Here is a 7167-nt window from a genome sequence, read left to right on the forward strand (position 1 = left end):
TTAAAAGAATGAATAAGTTAATCTGTACCTCTGTGGTCATGTTTTCTAAAAAAAACAAAATTATCAGGCTCATTTGGTTAACCTAAAAATACCTGCTATGTAATTATACAGACACCTTGGTACTTGCTGATGTAAATAACAATTGGTTGTGTTCACAAATCTGCATATGGTAGACTGTGAGGGTCTAATTTATACATATTTGAATATGCACATTAGTTTAAAACATGATACAAAATAGTTACCATGAAATTTTCTCTGATGATTCATTTGTTTATAAAATTTAAATTTATTTTCAAAAGTTATTCTAGAATCATCTAATATGTATCACTGATATCAGAAATGTTTGGATTTTAAAATGGAGTGCATTTTCCAAAAGAGATGATACTGTTACCTTGGCATATTTTAAGGAACAAATAACTATGAGCATTTTTCAGGTGAATTTGTTGTATTCGACTTGAGTGTTTGAAAGTCATGATTAAAGTAACCAGTGACTCTAAGGCAAACTTTAGTGCACAATTCTTCGGAATGCTTAACACTCCTAAAAGTATTATTGACTCAAGAACTGAGGTACTGAATCACTTTTTCCTAATCAACTGTGAAAATTAAATGTTAACTGCCCTTAATATTTTATATATTTCTTTTATGTGCAAGAGACGAAAAAATGGTTAAACATTGGTGCAAGAATAGAAGAGATCAATACTCTAGACCATCTAGGCCACAATTTTTGTTTGTTTCCGGATAAAATCAAACAGGGCTTGGTTCAATAATCAATGAAAAATTTTTATTATTTGTCATCTCTATATTCTCTGATAAACTGAGATCACACACAGACACACTGAAGGTGTTAATGATATAGTAAAAGGTACCCAAGAACTTTATCTTAATCACTCATTTATTCATTCATTCATTTTTATTCAATAGGGATTGAACATGCTCCCTGTGGGAAGTGAAAATTGAATTTCAGAGTTGCTAATACATGATTAATTTACATCTATGTCAAATCCTAAATATTTTCCACATAAACAAGCAATGATGCAAAGCACTCATTCTCGGTTGAAGTCTGATGAGGATTTGAAGGTAAACATAATGACAACTAAGGGATAACTGACAATGTGATAAATCAAAACAAATTTCAGCAAGATGAACTATACGGACAGAAGAAAAGCGATTATTAGTATTACCCCCCTTGCATGATAGTTTCATAGATATTAAGCTTTAAAAAGTATATGTTATGAAAAGAAGTATATGAAAAGACAGAATATACATAAAACAAAGACACATGTTTCAATGGTATCTAATATATTATCTTGTGTGATTCTACACTTTATTTTTTAAAAGCCTAGCTTAGGCCAGGTGCGGTGGCCCATGCCTGTAATCCCAGTACTTTGGGAGGTCGAGGCGGGCAGATCACGAGGTCAGGAGATCGAGGCCATCCTGGCTAACACAGTGAAACCCCGTCTCTACTGAAAATAGAAAAAATTAGCCGGGCACGGTGAGGCTGAGGCAGGAGATTGGCATGAACTCGGGAAGCAGAGCTTGCAGTGAACCGAGATGGCACCGCTGCACTCCCTCCAGCCTCCTGGGCGACAGGGCAAGACTCCGTCTCAAAAAAAAAAAAATTAAAAAAAATTAAAAAAAAGCTAGCTTATATCTGAAATCTTGGTTGTATCTCAGGAACAGGTGGATGCGTGTCATGAATCACAAAGCCTCTGCTATGCTCCCAACCAAATATTGGACACAGGGTCCTAATGGATCCATTTCTGTCAGACACACACACACACACACACACACACACACACACACCCCTCAGCTGGAAACTTTACAGAGTTCTGTCTTTACAGAGTTCTCTTTCTGTCCTCTTCTGTTTGCTCTTCCAACATATGAAGGGTTGTTTGCTGATTATAACTAATGGGCAGAACACTGGTTCAGACAGCTTTGGACGATAGTGAACACAGCAGGGTATAAAGCTGGTCTAAAGAACAAAGGTCTGAATTCTGCAGTTAGAGGTACATGGCCTTTGTGTAGAATGCTGGGCAGATGCTCTTTGACAAACACATTATTTAACTCTCTTTGAATGTACATGATTTCTCTGTGAAATGTTGTGTGAATAAAAATGTTCTTCCCAGTTGGCCACAGGCCACACCACCTCCATTGTGTCTGACCTCTAAGGGCATTTAAGATTGGGATCACAGCAGTAAGAATTTGTTTTTCTATACAATGTATACTTCAGTACATCTATCCAAATAGCAAGTAGATAAAGTACCAGCTGTGTTGAACATTATTATAAAATGTCAGTTAAAATTGTATCAGTTAGGGTTTAACTAAAGAGCAGAAACGGTAGATCATATAAATACACACACACAAACACACACACACAGACATAGGCACACATATGGCTTACTACACGTAATCTGCTTACACAATCATGAGGGCTGGCTCAACTATCCCAAAGTTCACAGAGCAGTCAGAAAGGGAGGATCCATGTGAAAGGAAGGGTGATTACAGCTCGGGTGTTGCTAAAAATCTCTTTATGTCTAATGTCTCATCCAGTCTCTTTTTTAAGGGACACCAATAGGATTAGATCAGACCCACTTGAGATAACCTCTATTTTAATTAACCCAGAATTAACCTCTTTGGAACTCTAATTACATCTGCAAAATCCCCTCACAGCAGCAAGTACACTAATGTGTGATTGAATAACTGGTACAAAGTGGGTGTATGCTACCAAACAGCTGTTATCTCCTTTCCAGATCTAACTTACAGAAGAGAATAGCTCTTGTAGCCTACCCTATCTGAAAACACATTAGAAAAATAATTCTGATGAATGTGCTAGTCTAGCCAGGTTGATATAATATAACATCAACACTAAAATAAACTTGTTAGATTTATATATATATATATATATGAGTTCTTTTAGTACATATTTAACTTTAGTTAAACATCCATCTATACTTACTTTTAGAGATATAATTATACAAACACTGTGATGTTTCACATAATGAACAGATGCAATTCTTGATGTGACATAACATAATTGAATAATTCATTTCATTGCATGTTATCAAGAATGTACTAAATTCAAGGTAGTTTACTGGAACAGTAAATACAGAAATTTTAAACCATTACCATTTTGCTTAAAGAGCTCAAAGTCTATAGAGAGGTTTTTTTTTTCTTAATACAAAATTTCATTGAAGTGCTATAATAGACATAAACAACAGTATTGAAATATAGAGAAAAGGTAAAAAGGCACCTAAACAAGTATGAAGGTGTTAGAAATATTTTAAATTATGAGTGATGCTTCAGCTTAGCTCTGCATGCATTTAGTCACTGTGAAACTGTAGAATATGGGGAAATTGCTTTCAGGCAAAAGGAAAATGATATGTGAGGAAAATTTTGAAAACATTTTTCTGAGTGCCTCAAACAGATTTTCTGAGTTCTCTGAGTCATTCTAGTGAATCGTTAAAAGTTGAGGACTCTTGACACAGAGTAAATGAAGGATATTTTGGTTTGGTTTGGTTTTTGGTTTTTGTCTCTATAGAAAAGACAGGAAAAGAACATCTGTGACCTCTAACACCTATCTACATTAGTTTTTCTTCCTGTGTGATTTCCTCTTATTAAAAAGTGAACATAGGCTGGGTGTGGTGGCTCACGCCTGTAATCCCAAAATTTTGGGAGGATGAGGCGGGTGGATCACCTGAGGTAAGGAGTTTGAGACCACCCTGGCCAAAATAGTGAAACCCCATCTCTACTAAAAATGCCAAAAATTAGCCTGGTGTGGTGGCACACGCCTTAGCCCCAGATACTCAGGAGGCTGAGGCAGAAGAATCACTTGAACCAGGGAGGCAGAGGTGGCAGTCAGTTGAGATGGCTCCTGTGCACCCCAGCCTGAGTGACAGAGAGAGACTCTGTCTCAAAAAAAAAATAAATAAAAATAAATAAATAAATAAATAAAGTGAATATAAAATACCAAAATATAATCCTTCTACAACCAATTATGGGATTTAAATGAAGAGTCCCTACTAAATATTCCATATTTTGGATTCTCATTAAATTTTATAGGTTGTGAATACAAATCAAATGGTTACCTAAAGTAATGCCATTTAACATGATACAAATTCAACTACTATTAGAGCAAAAGCATCTGTTAATGAATAACAATCTGTGCATTTTAGTGAATAATTAAAAATCACTAAATTATAAATGGATTGAGCTTTCATTTCCAAAAATTGTCATCATATACAAATTAACACATATAACTAATACTATCTAAAATGTGAAAAGCCGTATCAATCATAAATTGGCATGGATGTGTAGATGTCCACTGAACTTATCTGCTAAAGAAACATCACAAAAAATTAAGTTATCATATCATAGGTATTTTCTCCCTGTCCCTACTTGTTTATGATAGATTATTCTAATTTAATGTTTAAATTAAATATTTGTATATAAGTAGTTTTTAAATCAAATGTTACTAAAAATTATATGGACAATTAACACTCCCTTGTCTCTTCATTGTTTTTATTTTTTCTTTATTCTCACTACTTGATTTTTCCTTACTATTTACCTTGATTTTCTCTACTTGATTTTTCTCACTACTTGATTTTTTGTTTTCCCTCTTTATTTTAATTACTTTATTTTTTGTTACATTTATTTAATGATTCTTAGACACCCACTCAAATTTAACTGTGAAGCATTTACAGGTGGATGAAAAACTGAACTTAGAGTTTGGACTTGTTTACCAATAGATCTCAATCTGTGGTGATTTGTCAGCGATATTGCTATTGCACTGGAATATAACCAACAGTCTAAAGACCATATATATTTTACTCTTGTGTTATTTAGTTTCTTCAGGGAGAAAATCTCTAATTTTCTACCAAAGTATAAAGTGGCCCTCGGTGTTCTGTGATCTAAGAGAACAAAGAGGACGGGAATTTGCTGATTTCAGTACAGTGTCACTCTGACCATCTCCTCATACCTTTCCCTTTTATAGCTGGGATATCTAATTCAGTGGGAGGATGATGTCTCCACAGAGCTGCAAAAAACAACAACAGCACCTATGCTAAGCCTTGTATCCATACAGGCAGATGCCATGGTATTTGACAGGTTAAGAATTAGAGTACTCTTGCTGTCCTGCTTTGTATTAGAGTGTTCATAGCTGATTCTAATATTGCTACATGGGCCATGTCATCACTCATCCCAACACTTCCTTACAGATATGCTGTGTAAAAAGTTTTGGCTACTGAAATGTTCAATTTTAGGTACATATCAACTTAAAAATGGGCCTAGGGCCAAATAAAAGGAAAATTGTGTGAACTTGGAAAGATGTACGATTGGGTAATGATAATCCTCTCCTATCCCTTCATACCACATCCTGAACCCAGAAACTTCCAATAGAACCTGAGCATATTTACTCTCATATTTAATTTTTGTGCTAATTTATTTAATCAACGAAGCCAACCTTTAATTGTCAAGACCAAAATTTTAAAGATGATGACAAATATATTTTATCTATGTAATATTACTTTTCTTGACCATTTCTGTACAGCAAAGTGCATACCATAATCAGAAGAAATATATTCAGGCCGCCTGGATAGCAAAATTGATTTTTCTGTTTCATACCTTTAATTGTGTCCTCTGAATTTTATATTTTAACTAACAAACAATGCCTAAAATAGAACAGAATAACATCTGTTAGCATCCAGTTGTAGACCTGGAGGCTGCTGATAAAAATCTAAAGTAATTCACTCACCTATTCCATAGGTCCTTGTCCTTGGGGAATTCAACTCAAGGGGATTTTCAATGAATTTCATTCTGGTTAACATTTGGGTGGTATGTATTCTTTTTCTTTTGAAAATTATATTAGCTATTTCATTGTGTGCAATTAAAATGTCTTCTCTCCTAGCGCAACAGTGCTTGGCAGCAGCACCAACATGCCTCCTCTTTTCATGAAACCAGGTAATGAGCACTACAATTCTAAGCACTTTGCCTGAAAATTCCAATGAGCTAACATCTGAGTTGTTGTTCTGTGTGTGTGTGTGGTGGGGGGGGGTGTGTGTGCATGTTTCACATAACCCATTCTCATTCTCCCTCAAAATTCCCACAGAAATTCATGACTGATTTTTCCATACAGGAGAGTTTTTATTATGCAATTATCTAGGGTTCATTTGCCTAACTATACAGCAAAGCCAATGACTAAAGCCCAACTATTTGATTATCCGTTCACCCTACTGATAGGGGAAACGTAAATATTCTTCCACTGATGAAAGGTTTAACTTTACTCACTGTTCAGGCTTTTACTAGTTTTCTTCCATAAAGGTTTTATCATCCACAGAGAATATTGATGCCAATTTTTCTATTAATAGTAATGGCCTTCTATCCACAAACTATTAGTAAATCAGAGAGCCTGCATTTTCTCTAATAGCAGAGTTTTGGGCTTGGATCACGCAGCAGTGGGAGTGGAGAGTTAATCAGATAGCTTTATCATGGATTCCATGGGGAGTGAAGCAAACTGCTTAAGTATGTGGTGGACTTTTCACTAAACTCCCTCCCTCTCCCCTTCTCCATTCCATGCTGTTGATTACTCCACTGTCACTTTATGAATGAGGTATTGTATGCCACCCTTATCTATTGAATATCTTTCTGACATCACCCAAAATTTGTTCAGCATAGCTGGGGTTCATCTGAGGTCCATCGGTGGTAGTAGTGACCTGTGTCGAAGCTGAGTCACAGTTTAAGGTAGAAACAATTAATATATTCATTTTTCAAATAAGAAAGTAGAGAAATTAAAAGACCTGTACAAAATCATCCAGCTACAATAGCAGACCTTGAGGCCAAAGCCAGGCCTCTCTGTCTTTGACACTGAGCTTATTAATCTGTATCACATACCACTCAATTTATTCAAGTGTTCTTTTATGGCTCTAATAAATGTGTACATGTGGCTTCTTAAAGTAGTATTTACCTAGTTAATTGGTTTTTAAAGTTTGTTTGTTTATTAATTCATTTATTCATTGAAGCTGTAAATGTAAATTTCCACTGTGATAATATAAACTATCATAATTTAGAATTATTAGATCCCCAAATAATAAGGATTTCTTAGCATATGTTGGATATTGGTGCCTAATTAACCTAAATTAACTATGTAAAAGAAATATTGACTAGAATAATATA

General features: G+C 35.0%; 1 long non-coding RNA gene across 1 annotated transcript in view; it reads left to right on the plus strand.

Moving 5' to 3' along the window:
- LOC123573616 (uncharacterized) overlaps nucleotides 1-6773 on the plus strand; it is a 48175-nt gene extending 41402 nt beyond the window's left edge. The window contains exon 3 of the long non-coding RNA XR_006698283.3: nucleotides 5903-6773. This is a non-coding gene — a long non-coding RNA (uncharacterized lncRNA). The remainder of the gene's footprint in view (nucleotides 1-5902) is intronic.
- The last annotated feature ends 394 nt before the right edge of the window (nucleotides 6774-7167 follow it).

This window comes from Macaca fascicularis, chromosome 5, assembly GCF_037993035.2.
Source record: "Macaca fascicularis isolate 582-1 chromosome 5, T2T-MFA8v1.1".
NCBI classification, from domain to species: domain Eukaryota; kingdom Metazoa; phylum Chordata; class Mammalia; order Primates; family Cercopithecidae; genus Macaca; species Macaca fascicularis.